The sequence below is a fragment of the Onychostruthus taczanowskii genome, unplaced genomic scaffold, assembly GCF_017590055.1.
Source record: "Onychostruthus taczanowskii isolate IOZ18803 unplaced genomic scaffold, ASM1759005v1 scaffold64, whole genome shotgun sequence".
Classification (NCBI taxonomy): Eukaryota; Metazoa; Chordata; class Aves; order Passeriformes; family Passeridae; genus Onychostruthus; species Onychostruthus taczanowskii.
This window is the reverse complement of record NW_024504122.1, coordinates 1,116,010-1,134,783: the sequence shown is the minus strand read 5'-3', so window position 1 is coordinate 1,134,783 and position 18,774 is coordinate 1,116,010. Positions and strand designations below refer to the sequence as shown.

Genomic DNA, 18,774 nt, shown 5'->3' with positions numbered 1-18,774 from the left:
TCTGACTAGGCACTGCTACAAAATTAAGGATCAAGACACATATCCTGTGGTGGGAGTCCTGTGCAGGATCCCACTCCCATCTGAAAATGCCTCACAGTGGTATTTTAGACTAAATATCTCATGTATCTTATTTCTGCAGCTCTAATTCGCCTGGGAACGACTAATTAATCTCATCACCTCCAGCACAGGCGCACTAATCGCTCACCTTCAGCTGGGAGGTGCATTCCTCACATGCACAGCTTATTGACTCACTGAGGCACTACAAACACCTCACCGAGGGGAAGGAAATGGGTTTGATGTGAAGCACTGAGCTCCGAAACCTGCAGCGCCTCTCCAAGCCCGCCGAGCCGGGTGCTCAGCGCCCAGAGCAGCAGCGGCTCGGTCACGCCGTGCTCTGAAAGGGGCAGCAATAACGCGGCGCAGCCACTCGGCTTCCCCGCCGATCACCCCAAAGGTCTGTTTGCCCAGACTGACAATTTTTAACTCGGAACACCCATGCCAAGTATGCTCCATGCCTCTTTCCTTAAGTCAATATTGCCTCTAACAGGGGACGAGGCTGAGGCACGGCCAAAAGTCGGCACCGCCCCTCAAGCAGCTCCCAGAACTCAGGGAGCGTTTTTGTCTCAGGGCAGAGCCACCACCAGAGCTGCTCGGCACCCCTCCTTTCCCAAGGAATGCTGTGGGTTATCAGCACGTTGGAAACCCCTCTTTTTCCCTCCTCCCCACTCGGCAGCGCGGCTGGCACGGCTGCCCGCGCCCCGGGGTGAACAGGAAAGGGCGTGGTGGCGGCTGCCACATCGCATGAGCCGCCCGGTGCCCACGGGTTTGTGCTCTCCCCACGCTCACGCCTGGCTTCAGCTCCTCAAATCACTTCCCAAAGCCATCCACTCGCTGAGCTAAAAATAGAAACGGGACTGCAGGACTCAAGAACTAACCAGAGCCCCCTCGGAGCTTTACAAACACCGGTATTTCCCCTTTCTCCCCCATTTCCTGTCTGTATCTGTTCCATCTGTCCACACACACTCGGCTCAGCAGCTCCCCTGCCAGCCGGGTTTGTGCTGCTGGGGACACCAAACCAGTTCTAAGTGTGCCTGAACCGCAGCAGCCCTCCCAAGGACCATCTGCCCTGCCTCAGCACGTCCTGCTGGGCGCGGGTCTGCCCTCCCAGCGCAGCCCCTCACACATCGGGCAGGTGCAGGCAGCGACGCGAGGGCACAGCGACCCCCCGAACAGGAGCCAGCGGGTAAAAAACTGCAAACTGCTGCTGATGCACAGCTTTTTTAGCTCATTCTGTGGTCAAAACTCAAGGGATCTCAAAGCTGTTGCTCCCTCCGTGCTAATTCCTCCTGTTTAATAGGAGCCTGCTGGAGACACCCTCTGCTGTCATCTCTCAGGCATTCAGTGGGAACCCGAGGGAGGAGGCTCAGCTTTAAGGAATGCCATGTTTCCCTTACAAACGCAGAAACTTAACTGTCTCCGCCCCAAGGAGCTGTCAGGGAAAGTGTAAAGTTCCCTGTCGAGCTGTTGTTCTTGGCTCGTCCTTCCATCAGAGCTGTTCTTGTCACAACTCAGTCAGTGCTTTGTGCACACTCAGTTTGGGGAGAGATCTCTGCCTCCTCCTTGCTCAGCAGCAGCTTTTCACACAGCTGCTGACAGATGAGTCGTGCTCACTCTGCTCTTCTTTCCATTCGTAAGAAAGAGGGGGAAAAATGGGTTATGGAGCTCAGCTTATAAACAGGAAACTCGTTGTGTGAAATTACCCAACTACATTGAGAAGAGCTGTATTGTACCTTGGCCTCTGAGGCACAGGACACACCAACACCCCTCACCTGGGACACAGGGCTCTCAGGTTTCTGTACAGCTCTCTGAGGATGGTTCTAGAAGCCCAAAAGGGGAACAGCTGTCAGGAGCAAGTTGGCAGAATGAGGCTGCATGAGGTATTGGCGGATAAAGCTCTGCTCCTTCAGTTTTATTTAGAAAGATGAAGTAATTAACCCCCCTGTCAAATAAGTCTCTACAACTAAGAAGTGTTTAGGTTCAGAGGCTGTGGGGAGCCACCAAGTGTAGCAGAAACAGCACGAACTCACCTTACCCTGCCTCTGCTCTGAGCAATTCCTAAGCCAGAGCTCTCAACCCCTGCTACAGCTCATTCTCCTTTGGGGCTTTGCTGCCAAATCACAGCTGCTCCTTTTGGGTACAGGGCCTCTTCCTGCCACAGGACACAGGCTCCCTGTCAGGGCTCCCCCAACACCTGCAGCACCGGACTGAAGACTCAGAGCTGCCTTTTTACTGGGCCCAAGCACTGTCCCCTCACACAGCAGCTGGATGGGGGCCCCAACATCTCCCATACCTGAGAGCACTACAGACCCTGACAATGCACACAAACACACACTCTGAATTAATTATGGGCCCTGACACCCCTCCACACACACACCTGAGCCTGATATGGCCCCAACATCCCCTCCCCATAGTGAGACCACTGCAGCCCGCAACATCCCGCTCCCCTCGCCGGCACACACCTGAGGTTACCACAGCGCTCGGCCCCGCACCCCCTGAAACCACTATGGGTGCATAAGGCCCTCACACACACACCTGAACCTGCTGCGGGCCAACCACCCTCGCACACACCTGAGACCACTGTGGGCCCTAACACTCCTCACGCACACCTGAGTCCCGGTACGAACAGCCACAGCCACGGCTGCGGCAGCCCCTGCCAGCCCCACGCTGAGCCCCTGCTCTGGCCGTGCCCCTCGGGGCGCTCCCGCCATTGCCCTCCCTCAGACCCGCTCCCTCCGGGCACCGCGCAGGCGGCTCAATCGAGCGCCGATGGCGCGGGCGGTGCGCTCGGTGAGGCGGCGCCGCTCAGCGGCCCGGCCTGAGCTGCCAGGCGGAGTAGCCGAGCGCCGAGCGGGGCCGGGCAGGAAGCGGCGGTGACGGGCACGGCCCGGCGGACACGCTCCGTCCCCCTCTCCTCCTCCTCCTCGTTCTCCCCGCCCGGGCCCCGCGGACGTGGCCCGCTGCCGCCGGCCGGCACCAGGTGAGGCACCGGCAGAGGGAGCGGCGCCGCTGACAGGCGGGTCCCGGCGGGGCGCGGAGGGCAGGGGGCAGCGCTGGGGCTGGCAGCGCGTCTGGGACTGGTGAAGGCACTCAGCGCTGGGGCTGGCAGCGCGTCTGGGGCTCCGTCCCCCTCTTAGCCGCGTTTGGGGCCGGTGAAGGCACTTAGCCGCGTCTGGGGCCGGTGAAGGCACTTATCCGGGTTTGGGGCCGGTGGAGGCACTTAGCCGCGTTTGGGGCCGGTGAAGGCACTTATCCGCGTTTGGGGCCGATGAAGGCACTTAGCCGCGTCTGGGGCCGGTGAAGGCACTTGGCCGGTGAAGGCACTTAGCCGCGTGTGGGGCCGGTGAAGGCACTTTGCGGGGCTCGGCTCGCACTTAGCCGCGTCTGGGGCCGGTGAAGGCACTTGGCTGGTGAAGGCACTTTGCGGGGCTCGGCTGTCCCGGCTGTCTCAGGCACGGGCTGCTCGGGGCCGGGGCAGCTCCCGCGGGCTGTGGGGTTTGGGAGAGCCCGGCCGGGGCGGGACAGGGCAGCTGCCCCCACCTCGTGCCGGGGCACCGGGAACAGCCGCTCCTCCCTTCCGTGCTTCCCCCGCTCCCTCGTGCCTTGCCCGTGTGCCGGGAGCTGTCCCCGGGAGCTCTCTGGAAGTCGGAGCTCCAGCACAGCCGCCCGAGCGGGCGGGAACGCCCCGGGAGGAGCGGAGGGAGAGCGGGCGGCTGCCTTCACCTGGAGCCGGGCACGGCTCGGGAGAGCGGCGCTGCTCCGCTGGGATTAGCCGGGATCCGTCAGAGCCCGTGAATCCCGGCGAGGAGGGAGCTGCGTTTGTCACAGCTTTGAGCGGAGTTGGAAGCAGTGACGTCGGTCTGGTGCGAGCAGATGTCTCTGTCCTTTTAATGACACAGAGAAATGGTTTGCTGTAGGTGCTGGATGCCATCGAGCAGCGCTCGTACTTGCGTGGGAAGGAGAAGGAAGGAGGACACGAGGCAAGTACTAAGCCTTCAGAATTTTGTTTTATAAACACATCTCCTCGTGTCTACTCACCCCCCTTCCCCAGGAACGTGAGTGGAATGAATTCCCTAATGCTACAGCTATGGCAGTTCTAAACTTCAGTAGCCACTGAGTAGCCCTGGTAGATTCCTGGTTTTCCCTGGTCACTTCCTGAGCCTGGGCAGAAGTGAGCAGCTCTGTGCTGGGCTTGCTGTCCCCAGCTGGGCTGTTCTCCCCAGGGTGGGGGAGAAGCCCGTGGCACAGTGCTCTGGAAGCAGTATGGAATGCTGGGCTCACACACAGTCCAGCAGCAGCTCCGTGTTTGTTTAAAAACAGCACAGCAGGCAGTGCTGATTCCGGCTCTGGTTGTGCCAGGAGGATTTGGAATCTCCCTGCCCACCTTTGTGGATAGTGATCCACATAAGAAGGTGGAAGCACTCTGAATCCACGTGGGTGCAGTTCCACAGTACACAGGGTGATTTCAAGTTGCTGGGTACAGCAGTGCTGGCTGAGGTTTGTGGTGCTTATGTTGTTTGAGGATAAGTGGGCTCCAGTCTGTTCCCCAAGGTCTGCTGACATCTTTTAGCAAATGTTTAGAATGCTGCAGTGCTGGCAGTGATGCAGCTTATTTTGCCAGTGGTCATTACTTTGATGTATCCCATACCAGATCTGTGAAAGGACATGTGTTGGTGTTTCTATGTTGATGGACTGTTCGTGGAGAGAGAGAGAATACACCATGCTTGTCCTCTGTATGAGCTAAAAATTGGGTTATTTCTGATAGGTAGCTATTTTTGTGTTCTCAGGGGCTAATATAACAATATAGGGCATGTTTTAAATGTAAATACCTGCCTGCAATCTCTCTTTTAACACAGCTTCATACAGATACCTGACAATTCTTTCATGCACCCACACTGAGGCTGCAAACTGTTCCTATCTACATAAATGTCTCATTTATCAAAACCAGATTTCTTATTTGCTGTCCAACTCATCATATAACTTCCTCTGGCATCTGATTTGAGGAAACCTTGAGCAGGGTTGTTTCCATCCACCCTTTTCTGTATGAGAGCTTTCAGATTGCAAACTAATTCTTGTTTGTGTGTGTGTATTACTTACAGTGATTCTCTCTAAGCACTTCCCTTTTACTTTGTTGCATCATTATCAGTTAAAAGGGATCTTAGCAAGTCAAAACTTTTAAAGACGAGGTATTTCTACTTTTGTGCATTCTAAATGTGGCTCTTGCATCAGCAGGGTTTTACTGTTAGAATTGTTTTCCATAATGTGTTACTGGATGGGGGAAACTTTTAGCAGGAATGAGCTCTCTTCCTTCTGAGTAACCTGCTGCCTTCTTTTAAAGGAAAAACCCTGTTTGAATGGAGCAGGGCTGGAGTTGCTGGACTGCTGGGGAGCAGAGGAGGAGCAGGGGCAGGGCAGTGGTCAGTGAGTTTGGACCAGGAACACAGGCTCGTTGTGTTCTCCTCTTACAAGTTTTTGTTCCAGGTTGTTCTGCAGCCCTGTGGGATGCTGCAACATCCAGGTTATGAGAAATGCCAGGGAAGGACGTGTTTGTGGAACATCTCACATTTTATTTGTTGCTTTTGTACAAAAAAAAAAAAAAAGGTGTCTAAAGTTAATGGTTTTAAATAGGAAATACATCTTTTGTTTTAAGACAGAGCTCAGAGTCTTTTAACAGAACCTCTCTACAGTTCAGTCACAGCATTTACACCAAACTGAGTTTGAATAAAAGTGCAGTTTTGGCATCAAAGGTGTTCAAAAAGTAGATTTCTATAAAGTTCTGTTTCAGCACGTGCTCAGCTTTATTAATGGACATGCTTTCACACATCAGGGAAAAATTCAAAAAGTGAACCCGAAAGAGTATTTTGTTTTATGCTTACTATTTTCAAACTACTTCCTCATTTGGAGGCCATTGATTAAACCAGAAGGATCTGCTTGCCCTTGGCTGTGTAATAAACATGATGCAATTGCCTGGTGCCTGCTTGGTCATCATTTCTTCCAGGGGCAGCTCAGTGAGTTTCCCTGACAGTCTTTTTATCACTCCCTGAAATCACTCTGGCAGCTTTGTTCTAATTTTCTGAGCGAAGTGTGTTTTAGAAAGTATTGATCTGGTAAAATTAGGGTTCCCTCTGGGTAAAAAGAAGAAAATCTCCCCTCTGATTTTTACATGTGCAGCACAGGTTGTGAATTTCGTTGTGATCGTGTAGTGGGCATCACTTCAAAGTCATCACTGGCACTGTGTGCCAGGAACTCTCATCTGTGAGAGCCTCAGCTCCTCATTAACGAGGAGGAAAGCTGAAATAGAAATTAAAGAAAGTTAATTGGGCGTGGTCATCCGTCTCTTCAGCTACTCAAGGATGTTGGATATCCGAATTTTTAATGGTATTGTGGCAGCTTTTGTTATATATATTGTTATAAAGCCCCACTTCCAGCATTAAGGAGCAAAGTTCCCAACATGGCATGTTGCCCTTATTCTGTACAACTAAACCTTGGGAATTAAATTCTAAAATCCCATTGGAAATATGAAACATATATATTTTTAAAGACCAGTAGGTTTTGCTCTAAGATTCAAGAAATCTGGAGTACTGCTAGTATTAATTTTAAAATTATTTTAAAATTTATTTAAATGAATTAAATACTAAAATTAGGTTGGCTAATAAGTTCTTATTCAGGATGGCAAAGTACACATTGGATTTGAGCAGGCTGGAAGATTTCTTGTTCATATGCTCATGTTTGTTTCACATATTGTTAGTTTAATTTGTAAGGACAGGGAAATTTCAAATTTAATATAGGGAGCTTACAAAACAAGTTTGTCCGAGTTGCTAATGAACTAGGCACTTATGCCCTTGGACAGGTAATGGCTTGATGTTGATGTAATTACTTTTTTCCCCCACCCTGAATATTAGGTAAAACTGGACTCTGGTTGATGTAGAATTTAATGACACCAGTCATTCTGAGGGAGCCTGTGGTCACTCATGTCCCTCCTGTGGTCACTCATGTCCCTCCTGTGGTCACTCATGTCCCTCCTTGGCTACTAAAGGCTTTCAGATAGGGACATTCTCCCAGTTTGGTCTCCGTTTGTGCCCCTTCCTGCTGTCACTGTTAATTATGATGCTGGGTTACCTGAGAGCCCAAGAAGTCCTCAAAAGAAGGGCAAATGATGGCCTTGGTGTTCCGTGGGTTTGATTTGGGATGAGCAGGTTGTGTGCTGTAGGTGATGCTGTCTTTGGGAAGAGAGAGAAAAAGCTGTTTTTAGGAAATTGTCACTGTGAGAGTGGAGATGTTAACCCAAAATCCTGGATAAACTTCCAGCTGCATTCCCCTGGAGTTGAAAACACACACATGGGTTTGGTTTGGATTTGTTACTTTTCTACAGAAAATACTTCCTGGGGAGTACCCCAGGATCCCGTGGTGCAGAACCTGGCACTGGGAGGAAGGGATCTTGTAGCAGTGTATGTATTTCCACACCTATCAAGCAGTTTAGGATGAAAGATGCTGGGACTACCAGATACCATCAACATTTTTTGAGCAGGATGTCATTATTAGATTGGAACTGATGGATGTCAAACGTTGTGGTAAGTCTGTTTTTAGAGAGATGCAGACTGTGCTTGCTTCCTACATTAAACCTCATTTTCTCCTAATTTTTATATGTGAGCTGTGATTCTGTTGCACAGAATCTGGCATAATATTGAGCAGATTTATTTAGTGTTGCCCTTGAACGTTGTGAGTGTTTAAGCCAGATTTACAGGAACACAGTCAGTGATGATTCATGTTGAGATGATGTTTTTCTCCCTTGTAATGGAACATATGGGACTACGTAGCATATGGTACCACTGAAAATTGTTAAATGTGGAGCACTGATTTATTACACAGCAAAAAGGGTTGGGGTTTTCAGTCTAACACTGAGCAGAAAGCTTGTAAACAGCTCTGGCTGTTGGTTGGTGTTGGATGCACTACTGTGTTGTGTGGTAATTTCAAAGGATTCCTTTAAATGGCAACAGAATGCTTCCAAAAGTTGTGTGTCTGCCCTTTTGCTATAGTGCAGTCTTGCTCTTTGGGATGACAGCTTAAAAAACCTGAAAAAAAAATCCTTTCTCAGATGGGAAGCAGAGGTATTAAAATGTGTAAATATTTTCTTTTCAGTCTTACTATCCAAAACACCTTCTTTCTGTGTTTTGTTTGGGGATTTTTTGTCTTTATGTGACTTCTGGAGGTTGGATGGTTTTTTTTGGTTTTTTTTTTTTTTTTGATTTTTTGGGGTGTGTTTTTTTTTTTTTTTTTTTTTTTTTTAGTGAGGCAGGGAGAGGAAACAAACACACACTTTGGTCCTTGCAGTGCACAAGGGAAAGTGGACTAAAGTGCAGCTGCAGAGAACATAAATTCAGTCACCTATTTCCTTGTGCTCTCCTGTTTTTCTTAACTATTCATCTTTGGATGATTGTAATCTCTCCAGAGCAGGCATTGCTTCTGCTCTGGTTCTGTAGGGTCTTGCTGCAGGGTAACTGAAGCTCCCAGGTGCTGTGGTCATACAGGTAGTTAATGGCTGGTCACAAATCTTCATTGATTAAGCTTTTTCAGAAATTATTTAAGGAAGAAACTTCATTTAAATGTTAGAATGGTGCTTGTGTTTGTCTTTTTTTCTAACTACTGAATTTATTTGTACATCTTAAAGTACTGATTAAAACAGATTTTATGCTAAATTTACTTTTGTTAGGCCAAAAATACGTAATTAAGAAGAATATATATTGTAAATTTTTGGGATAAAAGTCACATGAGCCTTTTTTCCTCCTTACTTGGTTAGTGACAATCTGCCACTCAGTTCAGGGTTTCTTGTGTGTCTCTGTTTATTCTGCCTGGTTCAGGTAAAGTTTGAGTATGCTGTGTCCTTATGGCAACAGATATTTGACATCATTAAAAACTGCTGTTATTTAATAAAAGGAAGTTGTATCTACCCTTGAGGGAATTAACTAATGACCTCTTGTTAACCATCGCCTTCAGGATCTTAGATCCTCCCTTTGCTTGCCTCATCCTTAGTCATACATTGGAAGAGGAAAACAGGCTTTTTTTCCCTCCCTCCTTCCCTCCCAACTCTTGAGCAGTTTCTCAACTGGAGATGAACTGATGGTTGACCTAAACCCCCTGAGGAAACTGAAGTGGGGCCACACTTCCATTCCCCTCGTGGAACATCCTGCTGCTGTTAAAACTCACACACAGCATCTCAATCAACTCTGCTTCCCAGCCTTACCCTGAACATTAAATATTTTTTTAAAGCATTAGCCCAAATGAATTTTAATTTCTGGCATTTCTAATCTCAACACTGGCAGTGGTGTCAGTTTTAGCTCTTGAAAAGAGGGGAAAAACATTTCTTATCTGGAAAGTATGCGAGTGGCAGAGCAGATAAGATAATTGAGCCCTAAATGTGAGCTGGGATGGAAACAGGCTCTGTAGAGAGTCAGGTCTCATCTGCTGTGCCACAGTCCAGTGTGCTTTAATGCATAATAATCCAGGGAGTTTGGTCTTCCTGGGCAGGATGCAGGGAATTTTCTCTCTGCTGCTTTTTCATTAAGAGACACGAGCCTTTAGTTCCAGTGTGAGACATTCATGTTCTCAGAGTCAGGAGTTTTCTGTCATTTGGGAGGCAGACAGCCAAAAATAGGATTTTATGGCTCTCCTGCCTGTAACAACAGTTAGCTGCTAAAGTGAGGAATAGAAATTAAAAAACCTTCCAACTTGTTGTTCCACTCAGGCAGCTTTTTCTCAAAACTCCTTCTGTGTTTTTTATATGTGCTTTCCTCTGTGGGGGATCCCAACAGAGGATAACAAGTTTTCCATTTCCAGCTCTTCCCTTGGACTGAGCTCCTGCTGTGGTTTAGAGGTTGTGTGTTCTGCACTTGGGCATGGCCCACATGGGTGGGAGGGAGCAGCCCAGGTACCTAAAACCAGAATAAATGAGTAACTACAGGAATTACTTTTTTGCTACACAAAGTCTTATTTTTCTTCTGTTTGCTTTAACTCTGCTTTTGTAGTTTTCCACTTGGTATCATAGGGTTGCCTTGCTAGAAAGAACATTACTTCAAATGCAGTTGGACTCTTACAGAATGAGACATAAGAGAGTTTTTGTGGCAAAAATCAGTATTTGGCTTAGTGTTTTGCTGCAGGAATTGTAGCCCAGGAGTTAGACCTGCTGCAGGTATTGAAGGTGTAGTGCAGAAAAAGATCTGCTTTTTGTAGTGCCATATGGAAATGCCATAAATCAAAATATATCTCACTTAGGCATTCGACCTGCAGAAATGACACGTAAATGTGTGATAATACAGTCTGAGCAGCTTGAATGATTAACTTGTACAAGTGCTCCAGATTTTAGGTGTGTTGGGCACCTTTTCTACGTAGCAGGTTTCCAGTTCTTGTATTACAGGGAGATTTCTGCCAGTCTGACTTGGTGCCTTAAAGAAGGAGAAAGTTGCTGACTCAGGCTTGTTATAAATTTGCTTTTTCCTGCCTACCTGAGTATTTTAAAGCAAAGCTGTTTATATTTTTAGAGCACTCTTAAAATTTTTGATATGCTGAGCCCAAACCAGGGGTGGTCAAGAGGGACTGTGGTCTGTCTGATCTGTTGGACAGTCTGTGCTGGATGCAGGCTCTGGAGATATCCAGGGAGGCACAGGGATGGGATCCCAGTCCCAGTGCTGTGCAAGCTGGTGCTTGGAGCCCCAGGCTACCAGTGTAGCTCTGCTGCTGTTTAAGGTCAACTCCTTGCAAATATTTTAGCAAGGCTTATATTCAAATGCTATTTATAAGACCAGACTTAATTTCTTTCCTCCTAATGATGGCCTTTTGGCTGATGACAGGGCTGGAATCCTGAAGATCTGGATTCTGTATGCCACTAGTCAGCTGTGTATCCACAGGGAAGTTGTTTGCCAGCTTTCTGCCTCACTTTTTATCTGTACTTAAATGCAAAAAAAAATAAAAGGCTGACTAATACCTGCCTCCCAGGCTGTGAGAGCACAGTTAGTAGGCTCATGCTGTAGGATCTTTGGAAAACACTGTAGGAATGTTCAAGGGGTTTATTATGGTCAAGGTCCTGCAATGAGAGAACTGGTTAAGCCTGGCTTATTGTTAGACCATTCATTAAGGAGCCTTAATAGCTGAAGCTCTGATAGGGGCTGTTCCTGGCTTCAGCTGCAATTACCCTGGCAGATGCAGGCTGCTGCAGCTGCAGAGGTCTGGAGCAGAGCTGCAGCATCTGCAGGGGTGCTGGAGCCCCTCGGTGCCATTTCCCAGCTGGCTTTGCATGCAGCTCCTGCCGGAGCCTCAGTGGTTTGGGCACTTCAGCATGCTGATGGTGACTTCTTGTGCCACTAGTGAGCCCTTAGCACCTTCATGCCAAAAGAAATGCTGTAAAATCAGCTGAGTTTTTCCTGTGTGGCCACCTAAGTCGGAATTTGCTTTGTAAATAGAACAAAATTGAAAAAAAACCCCTTTAAAAATGCATTAGGCAACAGAAATTTTAGTATTAAAAGGTGTAAACCAACTATTAAAAACATCTTAGATCTGGTCATCTTCAAGCTTTGGAAAATCTGTGAAGCTCTTTTTTGTGTGAATGCTGACATTGTGGCTTTTAAAATTAATTTGATAGCATATTTAGAAAGTATTTCTTCTCTTCTGGCCACCATTATAATAACATAACTATGCAAGGAAAGGCAAAATCCCCATTTTTGGGAAAGCTAGATACCGGTGTTTATTTCCTAAACCAAGTAGTCATTAGCAATGGTAGCTTATTAAACTTTAATAACTTCCTTAAAATTCACACTCCCTTGAAAGTCAAGATGCAGCCTTGACAGCTGGAGGTCCTAATCCAGACAGTTTTATTTATCTTTGCAGTTTCATCTCTTCATTATTGTATACAAAAGTTGTTTTGTGTGTCTTGGCAGATTGGAAATGTATTGACTGAAAAAAAAATAGAAACTTGGATTCCTGTTGAAACACAGGGCTGGAGGGAGTAGGGATCAGGAAATGGATTGGTGGTGAATTAATATTGTGAATTTAAAATCATGAGTCTGCAAATTAATATTAATTTTGAGCTGGTTTTAGTGCTGAATCAAAAGCAGCTGTTATTCCACCTCTCCTTTCTCCCACTGAGCTGGGTTGGCACAAATCTTTGTGCTACCAGGCGTGGTTCAGATCAGCAAACTGGTCCAGCTGTGGAATAACAGGGCTGGCAAAGCCAGAGATCTGGAGATAGGAACAGACAGAGGATGAGGATGGATGCTACAAACTTCTCCTGCTGAATTACACTGTGAATATTTTTCTAAAAAAAAAAGAAATTAAAACCCTTCCAATGCCACTGTTGGATTTCAGTGAATGAGTAAATTAGTGAGTTTCACTTTCTGTTTCTTGGGCACGGGTTGGTTCCAGCAGCATTTGGGTTGTCCTGGGGAAGACTCAAATCATTGTTAGCACTCCCTCCATTCATTGGGTTTTATTATTTGAAGTGCTTTTTAGGAATCCAAATTTTGATGCTTTATATTACTTGCACCTGCTTGCTTTTTTAGGTTTTGTATTCAGATTTAACTGAGGAAAGGCTTTTCTGAAAGGCTGACACAATTTGCTGTATGTTCATTGCTCAGTGTTTTATAATTTACATGGACAAGTATCCCTGCCTTTAAAAGTGGGGGAAAATCCCAAGCAGCATGTTTGAATTGAAGCACTGGCAATATTAGTATGTTCATTGCTCAGTGTTTTATAATTTACATGGACAAGTATCCCTGCCTTTAAAAGTGGGGGAAAATCCCAAGCATCATGTTTGAATTGAGGCATATTGACTAGATGATGATACAGGTATTCCCAATATGAAGTTGTATTTCATATTTCAGGTATACAGTGGCTTTTTAAAATCTTAGGTCGTGGCCCCATGTGACAGGAAGGTGAAAAGTGAAGGTGAAGAGTTACTTCATAATATTAAATCAAATTTATTGTTTAAGTGTGAGAATTTTACTATATAACCAAGATCCTAGAGATAGAAAAGGAAGCACCAATTTATATTCATTGTTTACAAATAGACTGTTTCATTAATACAAATGAGGCGAGTTTGTTTGTTTTTTCTTCAGGAAAATCATTATTTTGGGTAAACAGTGCAGCACAAGAGAAGCCTTTCTGAGCACTGCTAAGCCCACCTGGCTTCCAAAGCCATCCAGGAATTTGTGGTGGGTGTTTGAAGAATAAAATATCTCAGTTTAAAGAGCATTTGGCTGCTGGTGCAGGGCCTCCCCATCCAGAGAGCGTTCGCAGCTGCTGTCAGTGAAGCTGTGGGTGAGAGCCTCGAGGGCGTGGAGAGAGGAAGTCAGAAAACTTTCATATTTGTGACCTCTGTCTCTGAACAAAGAGAGATCCGTGTCATCATTCATAAATTAGGAACTCTGGCAGAGCAGAGCTGAAAGGCTGTGAGGGGCAGGATGAAACCCCCTGTGTGCCCTGTGCCTCTGCATTCCAGCAGCTTGGAAGTTGTGGCAAAGGTGGGATTGTGGAGGGGAAGAGTTCCCACTACCCTGGCAGGAGGAACTGCTGTCACAGAGCCACAGGGTTTGCTCTGCTCTTTGTGCCAGGGGGATGTGGGGCACAATCTGAGCAGGGACTGAAGAAACCTGGCACAGCTCGTTGTCTTCATGAGTGAAGTGCTGGGCTCTGCTGCTGGGGCAGGTTGCTTTTTAAAAAGCAGGGGATTTAACAACAAAGAGCAAAATCTGGTGGTAGGAGGTGGCCAGGGAGCTGTGTGTGTGTGTGTGTGCAGGGGGGAAGGTTTTGGTTCCTGTTTGGGGATGTCCCCACCCTGCCCAGGCTGCTGTGCCCAGCAGGTATTGTTCCCTCTGGAGCAGGATGAGGTCAGCTCCACCCCCTGGAGCCTTCTCCTGGGCTCTGTGGGGGTTTGTTGGTCTTTTGGTGTCAGAACAAAAATTATTATCGTTAAATTTTTGATTCCATAAACTGTCACGTGATGTGTTCTGTCTTCTCAGGGGAAAATCTGCATGCGGTGTACAGGGGTTTTCTTGTTCAGGAATTTGTGTGCTGCCTTTTTTTTAGGTCAGGTCAGGGGAGAACACTTTGCCTTTTTGTTGGGAGCTTGCAAAGATTTTGGAGGATCTTTGCTGCTGTTGCAGGTTACTCTGATGTCTTGGACCAGCTTTGAGTGGGACATCTGCACAACTGAGTTTTAGTTTTACATTATCCTACATCTCCTTTTTTTCCTCTCCTTCCCTCACTATTGCTATCATCCTTTGTATTCTATGTACCAAAAGTAAGGATGAAACACACCCTAAAATGTCCTCCTTAAGAGGTTGCATGTTCAGGCGTTTGATCCCTGAATTGGCATAGCATTGAGATAAATGAATGTGCTGATATTCTACAATGAGATTGGGGAAAAAAAATGAGTTAATGAGACATCTGGGTGGAGGGAGCAAGCCTCAAATGAAAATTGCTATTCTGTTTTACAGAAAGTCAAAATATTTTGGAATTAAAAGCAAAACTGAAGCTGAGTAAATTGACTTTTTTTTTTTTTAACCACTTGTACTTAGAGCTTATTTTATGTAATTACTGGGGCGTGACTTGAAGTTCTGGGCAGGACTTTGTGGCTTGTTAACATCGGGTTGAGCCTCTGATGTTGCAATGAAGAAGGAAGTGAGCGTGTGTCTGCTTGGGGAGGGGGACTGCAAAGCACTTCTGCCTGCATAAGGTGGGAATTGCAGCTGCCTGGGTATTTTTAGCTTCAGAATACCTCATTTTGAATGTGAATTTTGGTTTTTTCTTGTCAATCTGTGTTTGGTAAATTAAGCTCTCAGTTACTGCTTTAAAGAGGTGGTTTTTCATACCAAAATGTACTAAACCCAATTTTATTCATGAAAGATTTTAAGTTCTTTTTTTAAACCTTCAGAGCTGCAGCACTGGCTGTGATGCATTTCCCAAATGTCTCTTGTTCTCTCTTGGTTTTTGCAGTTGTGCATCCATGGGTAAGAATAGAGTCATAGTAGGCATTGCAGGGAGAGGTGAGGCTTTATAGATCAGCCTCTGTTTCTCCAGCCTAATTAAAGGGAAAAAAAAAGAAAAATAGTGGATCTGATTTTGTTCCCTCCTTGTAAACACATACAGCAATAAGGACTTTTTCCTGGGTTGGAGGGAGAGGCAGAAGATAAACTCAGTTTCCATCAGTGTTTTCCAGTCATTTGCTGTAACAGAAGTGATTCACTTCTCTTCAGTTGCTCATCCTGGCCTGAGGTGAGACATATAGAATGTTTCTATTTTAAGCTCTTCAGCATAATGGATGAATAAACTCACCCTTCTCATAGTTCTTGCCACAGTGGGTGAGCTTTCCTTCCTGGCATCTCTGTTCTGCTGCACTGGCCTGAAATGCTCGCCCTCTGAAAGCTCTTGGTGTGCTGTCAACACCGGTGGAAGAAAATGTTCTGACCATTTTGCTTCAGGGTTGCTGATCTTAAACTGCACTGTTAAAAATAACGAGTTTTCGGAAGGCACACAGTGATGTTTTCCTGGCTCCCTGCCTCTTCCCCCCCATATTGATGTGATTAAATGCCACCAAAACTCAGCAATCCGTAGGTCAAGTGCATAGCCGTGTGCATTTGCTGCAGCATTAATAGTGATTATTCCAGCTTTCTCAAAGAAAATTAAGGATGTTTTCATAAATGGAAGTCTTCTGCTTGCCACAGTAAGTACTACACAAGCAGTTCATGTACAAGGGCATAGAGTTTTGAGATTATTTTCATACTGCTTTAAGCTGTCTCATGCTGACTCAGTTTGGCTGTAAAAGGGTGAAGTCTTGTGATCTAGAGCAAGTTTTTTTTCTGAAGGGAGAGCAGGTGTATGCTGGAGTTTAGCTTTCTCTGTGACCAAAACATTTTTATGTTGATCTTGAAGGATCTGCTTTCCCCAAGCACCATTTCACTCGCTGAGCTTTGGGATCAGTCTGTCCTTGCCAGTGTTAGGGTGGCCCTTTCACATTTTCTGTTTGAGAAGCTGCAGCGAAGTCTGAGTGTGTTATCTGACACCAGGCAGACCTGATGGTGAATGCTTTCAATTATGGGTTCAATAAATCCACGCTGGAAGGAAGGACAGGGCAAAAAGGCATTTCCAGGCTGGTGGTGGCAGGAGTACCTTTAACCATCTGAATTCCTTGTAGCTTTTCCAGGATCTTTCTGCAGTGATCTGGGCATGTCCCACTGTTCTCAGAAGCAGCTTTAAAAGGTTATCCTCCCTCCTAAATTAGATGCCAAATGATGCATTTACTGAATTGAATCAAGAAACCTCTGGTGGCTCAAATGGAAATCTTGAGCCCATGTGTAAGGCTGCCAAATTTATCTGCTGAGGAACTCAGAGAATTTATCTCTGTGGATCTCAGAGCAGGTAGTTAAAGAGCTCTGCTGCCTGTGTTGGGACTGACTTAAACCCAGATCCCAAACCATCCCAGAACACAAATCAGATTTTGTTGTGAAATTTATTTGAAAAGCTTTTGCTGGCTTGTATTTAATGATTATATTTTTTAATTGGCTGTCAAAAACTTGGTTCAAATGAATACAGTGCACTTCTCTTTATGTGCTGGTCATCTTGTTCCTTGTCCTTAAAGTTCTTGGGCTCTGTGTGTCCCTGTTTGGGAAGATAGTGCAGCCTTTTGAAGGACACATTTTCTGTGCAGCCTTTAAAATGTCTCTGGTTTGTTGAGTGCTTGCCTTGGGTTACCCTTTGAGATTTACAGGGCGGTTTGTGTTTGTTTTGACTGTTACTTTATCTCACTTTCTCAGTAAGTCCAGTCTCTTCTGGCCATGAGTGATAGGAGGGGAGGATGAGGAAGTTCTGGGAGCCTGTGTTTGGAATGCTGCGCTTCAGGTGCACACTTGGATCCTTCTCCTTAGCCTTTGTGTTGATTTTGTGATTGAAAGAGCTGTAAATGTACTGTGATGATGGAAATGAATTAAATGGTTAAATGTCTCAGTCATTCAGATGTGAAATGTCCTTTCTGCTTGTACTTCCCTTGTGTTCCTGTGTATTGGCTAATCTTTGGTGACAAAACACTCCTTGTCCTGCCCTTGCACAGCAAAGGGGCTTCCTCAGCTCATGTGTTAATTTTTAAGCTTGATATTGACATTTCTCTTCCAGGTTTGGAAGCTGTTTTACACATTCTGCAGATGCAGAAGTCAGTGTCATTTACGGTGTAGTGGTTGGTTCATATCCCCATGGCAGGCTGGGGGGTGTTTGCCTGTGTGTTATTCTGCATACGCTCTGGGAATTGTTCCTTCCTGAGTAACACTCACACAGCAGTCATGGACATGAAATGGATTTTAAAGCACAATATAAAAATGGCAGTGCTCACATGCAGCTCTTCACCAGAGCTATGAATGATGCAGTGCTGAGAGCTGGTGGTCTGTACACTGAAGGATTTGTGCAGATGTATTTCTGGGTGGGTTGCTGTTTTTTTAAAAAGCATTTTGAAGTGATACATGTTCTGTGTTTGTGTAGTGGAGCAGCTGAATCATCCTCTGTGGAAAAGAGCATTTTAAATCTACTTATGCATCTAGTGCCAGCACAGGTGAAATCTTTGGGTTCTCCTTTTATCCAGGCGAGGTGAGTGCTGAGGTGCAATGTAGGATTCCTGTGAGTTAATTCAGGCTGTGCTGAGAACTGAGCTGCTTCTGCATCCCATCAGGCCCCCTCAGGGATGCTGTGCTTCGTGGGCACTGGCAGCTGAAACTCAAATTGGGGCAGCCAGGTCAGTGCATGGATTCTGCAGATGTTCCTGAGGTGGAGCTTCTGGCCATGACCTCATGTGCCCAGCAGCCCTGAGTGCTGGGAGACACTGCTGGATCTTAAACCTTGGTTTGGAAAATCAGTTCCTACAGTTCCTGGGAGCAGCAGTGCTGTGCTTGTCTCCATCAAACAGTTAAGCTACTTAGAAGCCACAGTTTTAATCTTTATGGAGAAGGAAATGGGAGTGTTGCAAGCACACCTTATATAATGCACATATTTACTGACATTACCCACACTTCTCCTACTGATACCAGCTCCTGGACATGCAGCTGGCACTTCCCCAGAGAGGTGACACATGACAAATGTGTTCTGGCCATTTTGCTGAGCAGGTTTCCTGTAACAGCTGCCCATGAGCTGCTCTTCAGACTCCCAGAGACCTCTGACAAATCTGCTTTGGTTTGTGTTTCAGTGGTGCTTCCTGTAGCAAAAGTTAAAATGCATAAGGGCAAATGGAGGCCATTGTATGAACAGGCCTGTCTGTGCTCTTTCCTGTTGCTTCAGGGAATTTGGATTTGTGTTTTTGGGAAAGCAGGAGGGACCTGGGAATTGGGTAGACTTGTGAACATAGAAGTTTTGGTTATAATATTCAGATTTTGTGACCTCATCTCCCCTTTGTAGCACTGATTGCAGCTATAAACAAGACACTATATTAATATGATTGGGTTGACATCTGTGGATTGTGCTTTGGTATTGAATGAGTGCTGCTGTGCAGCTGAAGGCCATTTGATGTCTGCAAAGGAAGAAATTCTGATGAAATTGATACTCTCCTCCAGAACTAAAACCAGCTATGGATCCCTGCAGCCTGGTCTGTGCCTTACTTTACTGCTACCAACTGCAGTGATCTGATACTTCAGAACAAACCCTTAATTTAGTGTGAATATTTGCAAAGAATTCCAGATTTACTTTACGTCAGGT

At 46.1% G+C, this 18,774-nt stretch overlaps 1 protein-coding gene across 10 annotated transcripts in view; it reads left to right on the top strand.

Annotated features, from left to right (window-relative positions):
- Positions 1-2,919: 2,919 nt before the first annotated feature.
- Positions 2,920-18,774, top strand: part of TAOK3 (TAO kinase 3) — a 77,086-nt gene continuing 61,231 nt past the window's right edge. For 2 of the 10 annotated variants that reach the window (XM_041420524.1, XM_041420529.1), the window contains exon 1: positions 2,920-3,037. The gene's annotated coding sequence lies outside the window, so the exon portion shown is untranslated. Of the gene's footprint in view, positions 3,038-8,531; positions 8,586-14,663; positions 14,780-15,296; positions 15,319-16,896; positions 17,005-18,774 lie in introns of those variants that run through there. The other 8 variants (XM_041420526.1, XM_041420530.1, XM_041420527.1 and 5 more) reach the window with 7 other exon arrangements.